This window comes from Musa acuminata, chromosome BXJ2-1 (assembly GCF_036884655.1).
Source record: "Musa acuminata AAA Group cultivar baxijiao chromosome BXJ2-1, Cavendish_Baxijiao_AAA, whole genome shotgun sequence".
NCBI lineage: Eukaryota > Viridiplantae > Streptophyta > Magnoliopsida > Zingiberales > Musaceae > Musa > Musa acuminata.
In genome coordinates, this window is record NC_088338.1 from 24,664,295 (window position 1) to 24,679,518 (window position 15,224).

Below are 15,224 nucleotides of genomic sequence, written 5' to 3' on the forward strand. Positions count from 1 at the left end.
GGGACGTAGCTCGCGAAACGGGTGCGATAATGGCAGCACTAAATCACAGGATCCCATCAAAACAACGAAGTTAAGCGTGCTTGGGCCAGAGTAGTACTACGATGGGTGACCCCCTGGGAAGTCCTCGTGTTGCACTCCTTTTTGCATCCCGGGATACGAAACATCTCCCGTAGAGCTCCGAGATAATTGTTTTGGGGCTGGAAATTTGCTGTGACCGCTACGTAGTCAGTATCGAGGGGCTCGGAGAGAGCTTTCCGGATTGGGGTCGCAATAGCGATTCCGAGATCGTTCTAGAAAGTGCCGATGGTTTCGGCACGCGCTTGCCGTGACCGATACGCAGTCGTCGGGCTAGGGCTCGGAGAGGGCTTGCAATAGGGATTTCGTGAACGTTCGAGAAAGCGACGACGGTTTCGTGACGGGCAAGAGGCTCCGGACGTTGATGCGCCGACCGCGACGTGCACATAAGCAAGGGACGAAGCTCGCGAAACGGGTGCGATAATGGCAGCACTAAATCACCGGATCCCATCAAAACAACGAAGTTAAGCGTGCTTGGGCCAGAGTAGTACTACGATGGGTGACCCCCTGGGAAGTCCTCGTGTTGCACTCCTTTTTGCATCCCGGGATACGAAACATCTCCCGTAGAGCTCCGAGAGGATTGTTTTGGGGCTGGAAATTTGCTGTGACCGCGACGCAGTCAGTATCGAGGGGCTCGGAGAGAGCTTTCCGGATTGGGGTCGCAATAGCGATTCCGAGATCGTTCTAGAAAGTGCCGATGGTTTCGGCACACGCTTGCCATGACCGATACGCAGTCGTCGGGCTAGGGCTCGGAGAGGTCTTGCAATAGGGATTTCGTGAACGTTCGAGAAAGCGATGACGGTTTCGTGACGGGCAAGAGGCTCCGGACGTTGATGCGCCGACCGCGACGTGCACATAGGCGAGTGACGAAGCTCGCGAAACGGGTGCGATAATGGCAGCAATAAATCACCGGATCCCATCAAAACACCAAAGTTAAGCGTGCTTGGGCCAGAGTAGTACTACGATGGGTGACCCCCTGGGAAGTCCTCGTGTTGCACTCCTTTTTGCATCCCGGGATACGAAACATCTCCCGTAGAGCTCCGAGACGATTGTTTTGGGGCTGGAAATTTGCTGTGACCGCTACGCAGTCAGTATCGAGGGGCTCGGAGAGAGCTTTCCGGATTGGGGTCGCAATAGCGATTCCGAGATGGTTCTAGAAAGTGCTGATGGTTTCGGCACGCGCTTGCCGTGACTGATACACAGTCGTCGGGCTAGGGCTCGGAGAGGGCTTGCAATAGGGATTTCGTGAACGTTCGAGAAAGCGACGACGGTTTCGTGACGGGCAAGAGGCTCCGGACGTTGACGCGCCGACCGCGACGTGCACATAAGCGAGGGACGAAGCTCGCGAAACGGGTGCGATAATGGCAGCACTAAATCATCGGATCCCATCAAAACACCGAAGTTAAGCGTGCTTGGGCCAGAGTAGCACTACGATGGGTGACCCCCTAGGAAGTCTTCGTGTTGCACTCCTTTTTGCATCCCGGGATACGAAACATCTCCCGTAGAGCTCCGAGACAATTGTTTTGGGGCTGGAAATTTGCTGTGACCGCTACGCTGTCAGTATCGAGGGGCTCGGAGAGAGCTTTCCGGATTGGGGTCGCAATAGCGATTCCGAGATCGTTCTAGAAAGTGCCGATGGTTTCGGCACGCGCTTGCCGTGACCGATACACAGTCGTCGGGCTAGGGCTCGGAGAGGGCTTGCAATAGGGATTTCGTGAACGTTCGAGAAAGCAACGACGGTTTCGTGACGGGCAAGAGGCTCCGGACGTTGATGCGCCGACCGCGACGTGCACATAGGCGAGGGACGAAGCTCGCGAAACGGGTGCGATAATGGCAGCACTAAATCACCGGATCCCATCAAAACACCGAAGTTAAGCGTGCTTGGGCCAGAGTAGTACTACGATGGGTGACCCCCTGGGAAGTCCTCGTGTTGCACTCCTTTTTGCATCCCAGGATACGAAACATCTCCCGTAGAGCTCCGAGACGATTGTTTTGGGGCTGGAAATTTGATGTGACCGCTACGCAGTCAGTATCGAGGGGCTCGGAGAGAGCTTTCCTGATTGGGGTCGCAATAGCGATTCCGAGATCGTTCTAGAAAGTGCCGATGGTTTCGGCACGCGCTTGCCGTGACCGATACACAGTCGTCGGGCTAGGGCTCGGAGCGGGCTTGCAATAGGGATTTCGTGAACGTTCGAGAAAGCGACGACGGTTTCGTGACGGGCAATAGGCTCCGGACGTTGATGCGCCGACCGCGACGTGCACATAGGCGAGGGACGAAGCTCGCGAAACGGGTGCGATAATGGCAGCACTAAATCACCGGATCCCATCAAAACACCGAAGTTAAGCGTGCTTGGGCCAGAGTAGTACTACGCTGGGTGACCCCCTGGGAAGTCATCGTGTTGCACTCCTTTTTGCATCCCGAGATACGAAACATCTCCCGTAGAGCTCCGAGACGATTGTTTTGGGGCTGGAAATTTGATGTGACCGCTACGCAGTCAGTATCGAGGGGCTCGGAGAGAGCTTTCCGGATTGGGGTCGCAATAGCGATTCCGAGATCGTTCTAGAAAGTGCCGATGGTTTCGGCACGCGCTTGCCGTGACCGATACACAGTCGTCGGGCTAGGGCTCGGAGCGGGCTTGCAATAGGGATTTCGTGAAAGTTCGAGAAAGCGACGACGGTTTCGTGACGGGCAATAGGCTCCGGACGTTGATGCGCCGACCGCGACGTGCACATAGGCGAGGGACGAAGCTCGCGAAACGGGTGCGATAATGGCAGCACTAAATCACCGGATCCCATCAAAGCACCGAAGTTAAGCGTGCTTGGGCCAGAGTAGTACTACGCTGGGTGACCCCCTGGGAAGTCATCGTGTTGCACTCCTTTTTGCATCCCGAGATACGAAACATCTCCCGTAGAGCTCCGAGACGATTGTTTTGGGGCTGGAAATTTGCTGTGACCGCTACGCAGTGAGTATCGAGGGGCTCGGAGAGAGCTTTCCGGATTGGGGTCGCAATAGCGATTCCGAGATCGTTCTAGAAAGTGCCGATGATTTCGGCACGCGCTTGCCGTGACCGATACGCAGTGGTCGGGCTAGGGCTCGGAGAGAGCTTGCAATAGGGATTTCGTGAACGTTCGAGAAAGCGATGACGGTTTCGTGATGGGCAAGAGGCTCCGGACGTTGACGCGCTGACCGCGACGTACACATAGGCGAGGGACGAAGCACGGGAAACGGGTGCGAAAATGCCAACACTAAATCACCAGATCCTATCAAAACACCGAAGTTAAGCGTGCTTGGGCCAGAGTAGTACTACGATGGGTGACCCCCTGGGAAGTCTTCGTGTTGCACTCCTTTTTGCATCCCGGGATACGAAACATCTCCCGTAGAGCTCCGAGACGATTGTTTTGGGGCTGGAAATTTGCTGTGACCGCTACGCAGTCAGTATCGAGGGGCTCGGAGAGAGCTTTCCGGATTGGGGTCGCAATAGCGATTCCATGATCGTTCTAGAAAGTGCCGATGGTTTCGGCACGCGCTTGCCGTGACCGGTACACAGTCGTCGGGCTAGGGCTCGGAGAGGGCTTGCAATAGGGATTTCGTGAACGTTCGAGAAACCGACGACGGTTTCGTAACGGGCAAGAGGCTCCGGACGTTGATGCGCCGACCGCGACGTGCACATAAGCGAGGGACGAAGCTCGCGAAACGGGTGCGATAATGGCAGCACTAAATCACCGGATCCCATCAAAATACCGAAGTTAAGCGTGCTTGGGCCAGAGTAGTACTACGATAGGTGACCCCCTGGGAAGTCATCGTGTTGCATTCCTTTTTCATCCCGGGATACGAAACATCTCCCGTAGAGCTACGAGACGATTGTTTTGGGGCTGGAAATTTGCTGTGACCGCTACGCAGTCAGTATAGAGGGGCTCGGCGAGAGCTTTCCGGATTGGGGTCGCAATAGCGATTCCGAGATCGTTCTAGAAAGTGCCGATGGTTTCGGCACGCGCTTGCCGTGACCGATACACAATCGTCGGGCTAGGGCTCGGAGAGGGCTTGCAATAGGGATTTCGTGAACGTTCGAGAAAGCGACGACGGTTTCGTGACGGGCAAGAGGCTCCGGACGTTGATGCGCCGACCGCGACGTGCACATAGGCGAGGGACGAAGCTCGCGAAACGGGTGCGATAATGGCAGCACTAAATTATCGGATCCCATCAAAACACCGAAGTTAAGCGTGCTTGGGCCAGAGTAGTACTACGATAGGTGACCCCCTGGGAAGTCATCGTGTTGCACTCCTTTTTGCATCTCGGGATACGAAACATCTCCCGTAGAGCTCCGAGATGATTGTTTTGGGGCTGGAAATTTGCTGTGACCGCTACGCAGTCAGTATAGAGGGGCTCGGATAGAGCTTTCCGGATTGGGGTTGCAATAGCAATTCCGAGATCGTTCTAGAAAGTGTCGATGGTTTCGGCACGCGCTCGCCGTGACTAATACACAGTCGTCGGGCTAGGGCTCGGAGAGGGCTTGCAATAGGGATTTCGTGAACGTTCGAGAAAGCGACGACGGTTTCGTAACGGGCAAGAGGCTTCGGATGTTGATGCGCCGACCACGACGTGCACATAGGCGAGGGACGAAGCTCGCGAAACGGGTGCGATAATGGCAGCACTAAATCACCGGATCCCATCAAAACACCGAAGTTAAGCGTGCTTGGGCCAGAGTAGTACTACGATGGGTGACCCCCTGGGAAGTCTTCGTGTTGCACTCCTTTTTGCATCCCGGGATACGAAACATCTCCCGTAGAGCTCCGAAACGATTGTTTTGGGGCTGGAAATTTGCTGTGACCGCTACGCTGTTAGTATAGAGGGGCTCGGAGAGAGCTTTCCGGATTGGGGTCGCAATAGCGATTCCGAGATCGTTCTAGAAAGTGCCGATGGTTTCGGCACGCGCTTGCCATGACTGATACACAGTCGTCGGGCTAGGGCTCGGAGAGGGCTTATAATAGGGATTTCGTGAACGTTCGAGAAAGCGACAACGGTTTCGTGACGGGCAAGAGGCTCCGGATGTTGATGCGCCGACCGCGACGTGCACATAGGCGAGGGACGAAGCTCGCGAAACGGGTGCGATAATGGCAGCACTAAATCACCGGATCCAATCAAAACACCGAAGTTAAGCGTGCTTGTGCCAGAGTAGTACTACGATAGGTGACCCCCTGGGAAGTCATCGTGTTGCACTCCTTTTTGCATCCCGGGATACGAAACATCTCCCGTAGAGCTCCGAGATGATTGTTTTGGGGCTGGAAATTTAATGTGACCGCTACGCAGTCAGTATAGAGGGGCTCGGAGAGAGCTTTCCGGATTGGGGTCGCAATAGCGATTCCGAGATCGTTCTAGAAAGTGCCGATGGTTTCGGCACGCGCTTGCCGTGACCGATACACAGTCGTCGGGCTAGGGCTCGGAGAGGGCTTGCAATAGGGATTTCGTGAACGTTCGAGAAAGCAACGACGGTTTCGTGACGGGCAAGAGGCTCCGGACGTTGATGCGCCGACCGCGACGTGCACATAGGCGAGGGACGAAGCTCGCGAAACGGGTGCGATAATGGCAGCACTAAATCACCGGATCCCATCAAAACACCGAAGTTAAGCGTGCTTGGGCCAGAGTAGTACTACGATGGGTGACCCCCTGGGAAGTCCTCGTGTTGCACTCCTTTTTGCATACCGGGATACGAAACATCTCCCGTAGAGCTCCGAGACGATTGTTTTGGGGCTGGAAATTTGATGTGACCGCTACGCAGTTAGTATCGAGGGGCTCGGAGAGAGCTTTCCGGATTGGGGTCGCAATAGCGATTCCGAGATCGTTCTAGAAAGTGCCGATGGTTTCGGCACGCGCTTGCCGTGACCGATACACAGTCGTCGGGCTAGGGCTCGGAGCGGGCTTGCAATAGGGATTTCGTGAACGTTCGAGAAAGCGACGACGGTTTCGTGACGGGCAATAGGCTCCGGACGTTGATGCGCCGACCGCGACGTGCACATAGGCGAGGGACGAAGCTCGCGAAACGGGTGCGATAATGGTAGCACTAAATCACCGGATCCCATCAAAACACCGAAGTTAAGCGTGCTTGGGCCAGAGTAGTACTACGCTGGGTGACCCCCTGGGAAGTCATCGTGTTGCACTCCTTTTTGCATCCCGAGATACGAAACATCTCCCGTAGAGCTCCGAGACGATTGTTTTGGGGCTGGAAATTTGCTGTGACCGCTACGAAGTGAGTATCGAGGGGTTCGGAGAGAGCTTTCCGGATTGGGGTCGCAATAGAGATTCCGAGATCGTTCTAGAAAGTGCCGATGATTTCGGCACGCGCTTGCCGTGACCGATACGCAGTGGTCGGGCTAGGGCTCGGAGAGAGCTTGCAATAGGGATTTCGTGAACGTTCGAGAAAGCGATGACGGTTTCGTGATGGGCAAGAGGCTCCGGACGTTGACGCGCTGACCGCGACGTACACATAGGCGAGGGACGAAGCACGGGAAACGGGTGCGAAAATGCCAACACTAAATCACCAGATCCTATCAAAACACCGAAGTTAAGCGTGCTTGGGCCAGAGTAGTACTACGATGGGTGACCCCCTGGGAAGTCTTCGTGTTGCACTCCTTTTTGCATCCCGGGATACGAAACATCTCCCGTAGAGCTCCGAGACGATTGTTTTGGGGCTGGAAATTTGCTGTGACCGCTACGCAGTCAGTATCGAGGGGCTCGGAGAGAGCTTTCCGGATTGGGGTCGCAATAGCGATTCCATGATCGTTCTAGAAAGTGCCGATGGTTTCGGCACGCGCTTGCCGTGACCGGTACACAGTCGTCGGGCTAGGGCTCGGAGAGGGCTTGCAATAGGGATTTCGTGAACGTTCGAGAAACCGACGACGGTTTCGTAACGGGCAAGAGGCTCCGGACTTTGATGCGCCGACCGCGACGTGCACATAAGCGAGGGACGAAGCTCGCGAAACGGGTGCGATAATGGCAGCACTAAATCACCGGATCCCATCAAAACACTGAAGTTAAGCGTGCTTGGGCCAGAGTAGTACTACGATAGGTGACCCCCTGGGAAGTCATCGTGTTGCATTCCTTTTTCATCCCGGGATACGAAACATCTCCCGTAGAGCTCCGAGACGATTGTTTTGGGGCTGGAAATTTGCTGTGACCGCTACGCTGTCAGTATAGAGGGGCTCGGAGAGAACTTCCCGAATTGGGGTCGCAATAGCGATTCCGAGATCGTTCTAGAAAGTGCCGATGGTTTCGGCACGCGCTTGCCATGACTGATACACAGTCGTCGGGCTAGGGCTCGGAGAGGGCTTATAATAGGGATTTCGTGAACGTTCGAGAAAGCGACGACGGTTTCGTGACGAGCAAGAGGCTCCGGACGTTGATGCGCCGACTGCGACGTGCACATAGGCGAGGGACGAAGCTCGCGAAACGGGTGCGATAATGGCAGCACTAAATCACCGGATCCAATCAAAACACCGAAGTTAAGCGTGCTTGGGCCAGAGTAGTACTACGATAGGTGACCCCCTGGGAAGTCATCGTGTTGCACTCCTTTTTGCATCCCGGGATACGAAACATCTCCCGTAGAGCTCCGAGACGATTGTTTTGGGGCTGGAAATTTGCTGTGACCGCTACGCAGTCAGTATCGAGGGGATCGGAGAGAGCTTTCCAGATTGGGGTCGCAATAGCGATTCCGAGATCGTTCTAGAAAGTGCCGATGGTTTCGGCACGCGCTTGCCGTGACCGATACACAGTCGTCGGGCTAGGGCTCGGAGAGGGCTTGCAATAGGGATTTCGTGAACGTTCGAGAAAGCGACGATGGTTTCGTGACGGGCAAGAGGCTCCGGACTTTGATGCGCCGACCGCGACGTGCACATAGGCGAGGGACGAAGCTCGCGAAACGGGTGCGATAATGGCAGCACTAAATCACCGGATCCCATCAAAACGCCGAAGTTAAGCGTGCTTGGGCCAGCGTAGTACTACGATGGGTGACCCCCTGGGAAGTCCTCATGTTGCACTCCTTTTTGCATCCCGGGATACGAAACATCTCCCATAGAGCTCCGAGACGATTGTTTTGGGGCTGGAAATTTGCTGTGACCGCTACACTGTCAGTATAGAGGGGCTCGGAGAGAGCTTTCCGGATTGGGGTCGCAATAGCGATTCCGAGATCGTTCTAGAAAGTGCCGATGGTTTCGGCACGCGCTTGCCGTGACCGATACACAGTCGTCGGGCTAGGGCTCGGAGAGGGCTTGCAATAGGGATTTCGTGAACGTTCGAGAAAGCGACGATGGTTTCGTGACGGGCAAGAGGCTCCGGACTTTGATGCGCCGACCGCGACGTGCACATAGGCGAGGGACGAAGCTCGCGAAACGGGTGCGATAATGGCAGCACTAAATCACCGGATCCCATCAAAACGCCGAAGTTAAGCGTGCTTGGGCCAGAGTAGTACTACGATGGGTGACCCCCTGGGAAGTCCTCATGTTGCACTCCTTTTTGCATCCCGGGATACGAAACATCTCCCATAGAGCTCCGAGACGATTGTTTTGGGGCTGGAAATTTGCTGTGACCGCTACACTGTCAGTATAGAGGGGCTCGGAGAGAGCTTTCCGGATTGGGGTCGCAATAGCGATTCCGAGATCGATCTAGAAAGTGCCGATGGTTTCGGCACGCGCTTGCCGTGACCGATACGCAATCGTCGGGCTAGGGCTCGGAGAGAGCTTGCAATAGGGATTTCGTGAACGTTCGAGAAAGCGACGACGGTTTCGTGACGGGCAAGAGGCTCCGGACGTTGATGCGCCGACCGCGACGTGCACATAGGCGAGGGACGAAGCTCGCGAAACGGGTGCGATAATGGCAGCACTAAATTACCGGATCCCATCAAAACACCGAAGTTAAGTGTGCTTGGGCCAGAGTAGTACTACGATAGGTGACCCCCTGGGAAGTCATCGTGTTGCACTCATTTTTGCATCCCGGGATACGAAACATCTCCCGTAGAGCTCCGAGACGATTGTTTTGGGGCTGGAAATTTGCTGTGACCGCTACGCAGTCAGTATACAGGGGCTCGGAGAGAGCTTTCCGGATTGGGGTTGCAATAGCAATTCCGAGATCGTTCTAGAAAGTGTCGATGGTTTCGGCATGCGCTTGCCGTGACTGATACACAGTCGTCGGGCTAGGGCTCGGAGAGGGCTTGCAATAGGGATTTCGTGAACGTTCGAGAAAGCGACGACGGTTTCGTAACGGGCAAGAGGCTTCGGATGTTGATGCGCCGACCACGACGTGCACATAGGCGAGGGACGAAGCTCGCGAAACGGGTGCGATAATGGCAGCACTAAATCACCGGATCCCATCAAAACACCGAAGTTAAGCGTGCTTGGGCCAGAGTAGTACTACGATGGGTGACCCCCTGGGAAGTCTTCGTGTTGCACTCCTTTTTGCATCCCGGGATACGAAACATCTCCCGTAGAGCTCCGAGACGATTGTTTTGGGGCTGGAAATTTGCTGTGACCGCCACGCAGTCAGTATAGAGGGGCTCGGAGAGAGCTTTCCGGATTGGGGTCGCAATAGCGATTCCGAGATCGTTCTAGAAAGTGCCGATGGTTTCGGCACGCGCTTGCCGTGACCGATACACAGTCGTCGGGCTAGGGCTCGGAGAGGGCTTATAATAGGGATTTCGTGAACGTTCGAGAAAGCGACGACGGTTTCGTGACGGGCAAGAGGCTCCGGACGTTGATGCGCCGACCGCGACTTGCACATAGGCGAGGGACGAAGCTCGCGAAACGGGTGCGATAATGGCAGCACTAAATCACCGGATCCAATCAAAACACCGAAGTTAAGCGTGCTTCGGCCAGAGTAGTACTACGATAGGTGACCCCCTGGGAAGTCATCGTGTTGCACTCCTTTTTGCATCCCGGGATACGAAACATCTCCCGTAGAGCTCCGAGACGATTGTTTTGGGGCTGGAAATTTGCTGTGACCGCTATGCAGTCAGTATAGAGGGGCTCGGAGAGAGCTTTCCGGATTGGGGTCGCAATAGCGATTCCGAGATCGTTCTAGAAAGTGCCGATGGTTTCGGCACGCGCTTGCCGTGACCGATACACAGTCGTCGGGCTAGGGCTCGGAGAGGGCTTGCTATAGGGATTTCGTGAACGTTCGAGAAAGCGACGACGGTTTCGTGATGGGCAAGAGGCTCCGGACGTTGATGCGCCGACCGTGACGTGCACATAGGCGAGGGACGAAGCTCGCGAAACGGGTGCGATAATGGCAGCACTAAATCACCGGATCCCATCAAAACACCGAAGTTAAGCGTGCTTGGGCCAGAGTAGTACTACAATGGGTGACCCCCTGGGAAGTCATCGTGTTGCACTCCTTTTTGCATCCCGGGATACGAAACATCTCCCGTAGAGCTCCGAGACGATTGTTTTGGGGCTGGAAATTTGCTGTGACTGCTACGCAGTCAGTATCGAGGGGCTCGGAGAGAGCTTTCCGGATTGGGGTCGCAATAGCGATTCCGAGATCGTTCCAGAAAGTGCCGATGATTTCGGCACGCGCTTGCCGTGACCGATACGCAGTCGTCGGGCTAGGGCTCGGAGAGAGCTTGCAATAGGGATTTCGTGAACGTTCGAGAAAGCGATGACGGTTTCGTTACGGGCAAGAGGCTCCGGACGTTGACGCGCCGACCGCGACGTACACATAGGCGAGGGACTAAGCACGGGAAACGGGTGCGATAATGCCAGCACTAAATCACCAGATCCTATCAAAACACCGAAGTTAAGCGTTCTTGGGCCAGAGTAGTACTACGATGGGTGACCCCCTGGGATGTCTTCGTGTTGCACTCCTTTTTGCATCCCGGGATACGAAACATCTCCCGTAGAGCTCCGAGACGACTGTTTTGGGGCTGAAAATTTGCTATGACCGCTACGCTGTCAGTATCGAGGGGCTCGGAGAGAGCTTTCCGGATTGGGGTCGTAATAGCGATTCCGAGATCGTTCGAGAAAGTGCCGATGGTTTCGGCACGCGCTTGCCGTGACCGATACACAGTCGTCGGGCTAGGGCTCGGAGAGGGCTTGCAATAGGGATTTCGTGAACGTTCGAGAAAGCGACGACGGTTTCGTGACGGGCAAGAGGCTCCGGACGTTGATGCGCCAACCGCGACGTGCACATAGGCGAGGGACGAAGCTCGCGAAACGGGTGCGATAATGGCAGCACTAAATCACCGGATCCCATCAAAACACCGAAGTTAAGCGTGCTTGGGCCAGAGTAGTACTACGATGGGTGACCCCCTGGGAAGTCCTCGTGTTGCACTCCTTTTTGCATCCCGGGATACGAAACATCTCCCGTAGAGCTCCGAGGCGATTGTTTTGGGGCTGGAAATTTGCTGTGACCGCTACGCAGTCAGTATAGAGGGGCTCGGAGAGAGCTTTCCGGATTGGGGTCGCAATAGCGATTCCGAGATCGTTCTAGAAAGTGCCGATGGTTTCGGAACGCGCTTGCCGTGACCGATACACAGTCGTCGGGCTATGGCTCGGAGAGGGCTTGCAATAGGGATTTCGTGAACGTTCGTGAAAGCGACGACGGTTTCGTGACGGGCAATAGGCTCCGGACGTTGATGCGCCGACCGCGACGTGCACATAGGCGAGGGACGAAGCTCGCGAAACGGGTGCGATAATGGCAGCACTAAATCACCGGATCCCATCAAAACACCGAAGTTAAGCGTGCTTGGGCCAGAGTAGTACTACGATTGGTGACCCCCTGGGAAGTCATCGTGTTGCACTCCTTTTTGCATCCCGGGATACGAAACATCTCCCGTAGAGCTCCGAGACGATTGTTTTGGGGCTGGAAATTTGCTGTGACTGCTACGCAGTCAGTATCGAGGGGCTCGGAGAGAGCTTTCCGGATTGGGGTCGCAATAGCGATTCCGAGATCGTTCCAGAAAGTGCCGATGATTTCGGCACGCGCTTGCCGTGACCGATACGCAGTCGTCGGGCTAGGGCTCGGAGAGAGCTAGCAATAGGGATTTCGTGAACGTTCGAGAAAGCGATGACGGTTTCGTTACGGGCAAGAGGCTCCGGACGTTGACGCGCCGACCGCGACGTACACATAGGCGAGGGACTAAGCACGGGAAACGGGTGCGATAATGCCAGCACTAAATCACTAGATCCTATCAAAACACCGAAGTTAAGCGTTCTTGGGCCAGAGTAGTACTACGATGGGTGACCCCCTGGGATGTCTTCGTGTTGCACTCCTTTTTGCATCCCGGGATACGAAACATCTCCCGTAGAGCTCCGAGACGACTGTTTTGGGGCTGAAAATTTGCTATGACCGCTACGCAGTCAGTATCGAGGGGCTCGGAGAGAGCTTTCCGGATTGGGGTCGTAATAGCGATTCCGAGATCGTTCGAGAAAGTGCCGATGGTTTCGGCACGCGCTTGCCGTGACCGATACACAGTCGTCGGGCTAGGGCTCGGAGAGGGCTTGCAAAAGGGATTTCGTGAACGTTCGAGAAAACGACGACGGTTTCGTGACGGGCAAGAGGCTCCGGACGTTGATGCGCCAACCGCGACGTGCACATAGGCGAGGGACGAAGCTCGCGAAACGGGTGCGATAATGGCAGCACTAAATCACCGGATCCCATCAAAACACCGAAGTTAAGCGTGCTTGGGCCAGAGTAGTACTACGATGGGTGACCCCCTGGGAAGTCCTCGTGTTGCACTCCTTTTTGCATCCCGGGATACGAAACATCTCCCGTAGAGCTCCGAGACGATTGTTTTGGGGCTGGAAATTTGCTGTGACCGCTACGCAGTCAGTATAGAGGGGCTCGGAGAGAGCTTTCCGGATTGGGGTCGCAATAGCGATTCCGAGATCGTTCTAGAAAGTGCTGATGGTTTCGGAACGCGCTTGCCGTGACCGATACACAGTCGTCGGGCTATGGCTCGGAGAGGGCTTGCAATAGCGATTTCGTGAACCTTCGTGAAAGCGACGACGGTTTCGTGACGGGCAATAGGCTCCGGACGTTGATGCGCCGACCGCGACGTGCACATAGGCGAGGGACGAAGCTCGCGAAACGGGTGCGATAATGGCAGCACTAAATCACCGGATCCCATCAAAACACCGAAGTTAAGCGTGCTTGGGCCAGAGTAGTACTACGATTGGTGACCCCCTGGGAAGTCCTCGTGTTGCACTCCTTTTTGCATCCCGGGATACGAAACATCTCCCGTAGAGCTCCGAGACGATTGTTTTGGGGTTGGAAATTTGCTGTGACCGCTACGCAGTCAGTATCGAGGGGCTCGGAGAGAGCTTTCCGGATTGGGGTAGCAATAGCGATTCCGAGATCGTTCTAGAAAGTCCCGATGGTTTCGACACGCGCTTGCCGTGACCGATACACAGTCGTCGGGCTAGGGCTCGGAGAGGGCTTGCAATAGGGATTTCGTGAACGTTCGAGAATGCGATGACGGTTTCGTGATGGGCAAGAGGCTCCGGACGTTGATGCGCCGACCGCGACGTGCACATAGGCGAGGGACGAAGCTCGCGAAACGGGTGCGATAATGGCAGCACTAAATCACCGGATCCCATCAAAACACCGAAGTTAAGCATGCTTGGGCCAGAGTAGTACTACGATTGGTGACCCCCTGGGAAGTCCTCGTGTTGCACTCCTTTTTGCATCCCGGGATACGAAACATCTCCCGTAGAGCTCCGAGACGATTGTTTTGGGGCTGGAAATTTGCTGTGACCGCTACGCTGTCAGTATCGAGGGGCTCGGAGAGAGCTTTCCGGATTGGGGTCGCAATAGCGATTCCGAGATCGTTCTAGAAAGTGCCGATGGTTTCGACACGCGCTTGCCGTGACCGATACACAGTCGTCGGGCTAGGGCTCGGAGAGGGCTTGCAATAGGGATTTCGTGAACGTTCGAGAAAGCAACGACGGTTTCGTGACGGGCAAGAGGCTCCGGACGTTGATGCGCCGACCGCGACGTGCACATAGGCGAGGGACGAAGCTCGCGAAACGGGTGCGATAATGGCAGCACTAAATCACCGGATCCCATCAAAACACCGAAGTTAAGCTTGCTTGTGCCAGAGTTGTACTACGATGGGTGACCCCCTGGGAAGTCCTCGTGTTGCACTCCTTTTTGCATCTCGGGATACGAAACATCTCCCGTAGAGCTCCGAGACGATTGTTTTGGGGCTGGAAATTTGCTATCACCGCTACGCAGTCAGTATCGAGGGGCTCGGAGAGAGCTTTCCGGATTGGGGTCGCAATAGCGATTCCGAGATCGTTCTAGAAAGTGCCGTTGGTTTCGGCACGCGCTTGCCGTGACCGATACGCAGTCGTCGGGCTAGGGCTCGGAGAGAGCTTGCAATAGGGATTTCGTGAACGTTCGAGAAAGCGACGACGGTTTCGTGACGGGCAAGAGGCTCCGGACGTTGATGCGCCGACCGCGGCGTGCACATAGGCGAGGGACGAAGCTCGCGAAACGGGTGCGATAATGGCAGCACTAAATCACCGGATCCCATCAAAACACCGAAGTTAAGCGTGCTTCGGCCATAGTAGTACTACGATGGGTGACACCCTGGGAAGTCTTCGTGTTGCACGCCTTTTTGCATCCCGGGATACGAAACATCTCCCGTAGAGCTCCGAGACGATTGTTTTCGGGCTGGAAATTTGCTGTGACCGCTATGCAGTTAGTATAGAGGGGCTCGGAGAGAGCTTTCCGGATTGGGGTCGCAATAGCGATTCCGAGATCGTTCTAGAAAGTGCCGATGGTTTCGGCACGCGCTTGCCGTGACCGATACACAGTCGTCGGGCTAGGGCTCGGAGAGGGCTTGCTATAGGGATTTCGTGAACGTTCGAGAAAGCGACGACGGTTTCGTGATGGGCAAGAGGCTCCGGACGTTGATGCGCCGACCGTGACGTGCACATAGGCGAGGGACGAAGCTCGTGAAACGGGTGCGATAATGGCAGCACTAAATCACCGGATCCCATCAAAACATCGAAGTTAAGCGTGCTTGGGCCAGAGTAGTACTACGATGGGTGACCCCCTAGGAAGTCATCGTGTTGCACTCCTTTTTGCATCCCGGGATACGAAACATCTCCCGTAGAGCTCCGAGACGATTGTTTTGGGGCTGGAAATTTGCTGTGACCGC

At 55.3% G+C, this 15,224-nt stretch overlaps 4 non-coding genes and 29 pseudogenes across 4 annotated transcripts; all 33 read left to right on the forward strand.

The window, feature by feature from the left end:
- The first annotated feature begins 19 nt into the window (after positions 1-19).
- LOC135604039 (5S ribosomal RNA) lies at positions 20-138 on the forward strand (annotated as a pseudogene).
- Positions 139-488: 350 nt separating this feature from the next.
- Positions 489-607, forward strand: LOC135603182 (5S ribosomal RNA; annotated as a pseudogene).
- Positions 608-957: 350 nt separating this feature from the next.
- On the forward strand, positions 958-1,076 carry LOC135603401 (5S ribosomal RNA; annotated as a pseudogene).
- Positions 1,077-1,426: 350 nt separating this feature from the next.
- On the forward strand, positions 1,427-1,545 carry LOC135604504 (5S ribosomal RNA; annotated as a pseudogene).
- Positions 1,546-1,895: 350 nt separating this feature from the next.
- Positions 1,896-2,014, forward strand: LOC135601435 (5S ribosomal RNA). The gene has a single exon (XR_010483729.1). It is a non-coding gene; the product is annotated as a 5S ribosomal RNA (ribosomal RNA).
- Positions 2,015-2,364: 350 nt separating this feature from the next.
- Positions 2,365-2,483, forward strand: LOC135603407 (5S ribosomal RNA; annotated as a pseudogene).
- Positions 2,484-2,833: 350 nt separating this feature from the next.
- LOC135603974 (5S ribosomal RNA) lies at positions 2,834-2,952 on the forward strand (annotated as a pseudogene).
- A 350-nt stretch (positions 2,953-3,302) lies between these two features.
- Positions 3,303-3,421, forward strand: LOC135604321 (5S ribosomal RNA; annotated as a pseudogene).
- Positions 3,422-3,771: 350 nt separating this feature from the next.
- LOC135604493 (5S ribosomal RNA) lies at positions 3,772-3,890 on the forward strand (annotated as a pseudogene).
- Positions 3,891-4,239: 349 nt separating this feature from the next.
- Positions 4,240-4,358, forward strand: LOC135604538 (5S ribosomal RNA; annotated as a pseudogene).
- A 350-nt stretch (positions 4,359-4,708) lies between these two features.
- On the forward strand, positions 4,709-4,827 carry LOC135602243 (5S ribosomal RNA; annotated as a pseudogene).
- Positions 4,828-5,177: 350 nt separating this feature from the next.
- LOC135604254 (5S ribosomal RNA) lies at positions 5,178-5,296 on the forward strand (annotated as a pseudogene).
- Positions 5,297-5,646: 350 nt separating this feature from the next.
- On the forward strand, positions 5,647-5,765 carry LOC135601436 (5S ribosomal RNA). Its single transcript, XR_010483730.1, has one exon. It is a non-coding gene; the product is annotated as a 5S ribosomal RNA (ribosomal RNA).
- Positions 5,766-6,115: 350 nt separating this feature from the next.
- On the forward strand, positions 6,116-6,234 carry LOC135603932 (5S ribosomal RNA; annotated as a pseudogene).
- A 350-nt stretch (positions 6,235-6,584) lies between these two features.
- LOC135604322 (5S ribosomal RNA) lies at positions 6,585-6,703 on the forward strand (annotated as a pseudogene).
- Positions 6,704-7,053: 350 nt separating this feature from the next.
- On the forward strand, positions 7,054-7,172 carry LOC135604424 (5S ribosomal RNA; annotated as a pseudogene).
- A 349-nt stretch (positions 7,173-7,521) lies between these two features.
- LOC135604468 (5S ribosomal RNA) lies at positions 7,522-7,640 on the forward strand (annotated as a pseudogene).
- Positions 7,641-7,990: 350 nt separating this feature from the next.
- LOC135603510 (5S ribosomal RNA) lies at positions 7,991-8,109 on the forward strand (annotated as a pseudogene).
- A 350-nt stretch (positions 8,110-8,459) lies between these two features.
- LOC135602725 (5S ribosomal RNA) lies at positions 8,460-8,578 on the forward strand (annotated as a pseudogene).
- A 350-nt stretch (positions 8,579-8,928) lies between these two features.
- LOC135604485 (5S ribosomal RNA) lies at positions 8,929-9,047 on the forward strand (annotated as a pseudogene).
- A 350-nt stretch (positions 9,048-9,397) lies between these two features.
- LOC135602244 (5S ribosomal RNA) lies at positions 9,398-9,516 on the forward strand (annotated as a pseudogene).
- Positions 9,517-9,866: 350 nt separating this feature from the next.
- LOC135599413 (5S ribosomal RNA) lies at positions 9,867-9,985 on the forward strand (annotated as a pseudogene).
- A 350-nt stretch (positions 9,986-10,335) lies between these two features.
- LOC135603389 (5S ribosomal RNA) lies at positions 10,336-10,454 on the forward strand (annotated as a pseudogene).
- Positions 10,455-10,804: 350 nt separating this feature from the next.
- On the forward strand, positions 10,805-10,923 carry LOC135604477 (5S ribosomal RNA; annotated as a pseudogene).
- A 350-nt stretch (positions 10,924-11,273) lies between these two features.
- Positions 11,274-11,392, forward strand: LOC135601437 (5S ribosomal RNA). The gene has a single exon (XR_010483731.1). It is a non-coding gene; the product is annotated as a 5S ribosomal RNA (ribosomal RNA).
- Positions 11,393-11,742: 350 nt separating this feature from the next.
- LOC135604188 (5S ribosomal RNA) lies at positions 11,743-11,861 on the forward strand (annotated as a pseudogene).
- A 350-nt stretch (positions 11,862-12,211) lies between these two features.
- On the forward strand, positions 12,212-12,330 carry LOC135604655 (5S ribosomal RNA; annotated as a pseudogene).
- A 350-nt stretch (positions 12,331-12,680) lies between these two features.
- LOC135601438 (5S ribosomal RNA) lies at positions 12,681-12,799 on the forward strand. Its single transcript, XR_010483732.1, has one exon. It is a non-coding gene; the product is annotated as a 5S ribosomal RNA (ribosomal RNA).
- A 350-nt stretch (positions 12,800-13,149) lies between these two features.
- LOC135603124 (5S ribosomal RNA) lies at positions 13,150-13,268 on the forward strand (annotated as a pseudogene).
- Positions 13,269-13,618: 350 nt separating this feature from the next.
- On the forward strand, positions 13,619-13,737 carry LOC135603926 (5S ribosomal RNA; annotated as a pseudogene).
- A 350-nt stretch (positions 13,738-14,087) lies between these two features.
- Positions 14,088-14,206, forward strand: LOC135602751 (5S ribosomal RNA; annotated as a pseudogene).
- Positions 14,207-14,556: 350 nt separating this feature from the next.
- LOC135599385 (5S ribosomal RNA) lies at positions 14,557-14,675 on the forward strand (annotated as a pseudogene).
- A 350-nt stretch (positions 14,676-15,025) lies between these two features.
- Positions 15,026-15,144, forward strand: LOC135604152 (5S ribosomal RNA; annotated as a pseudogene).
- Positions 15,145-15,224: the final 80 nt, after the last annotated feature.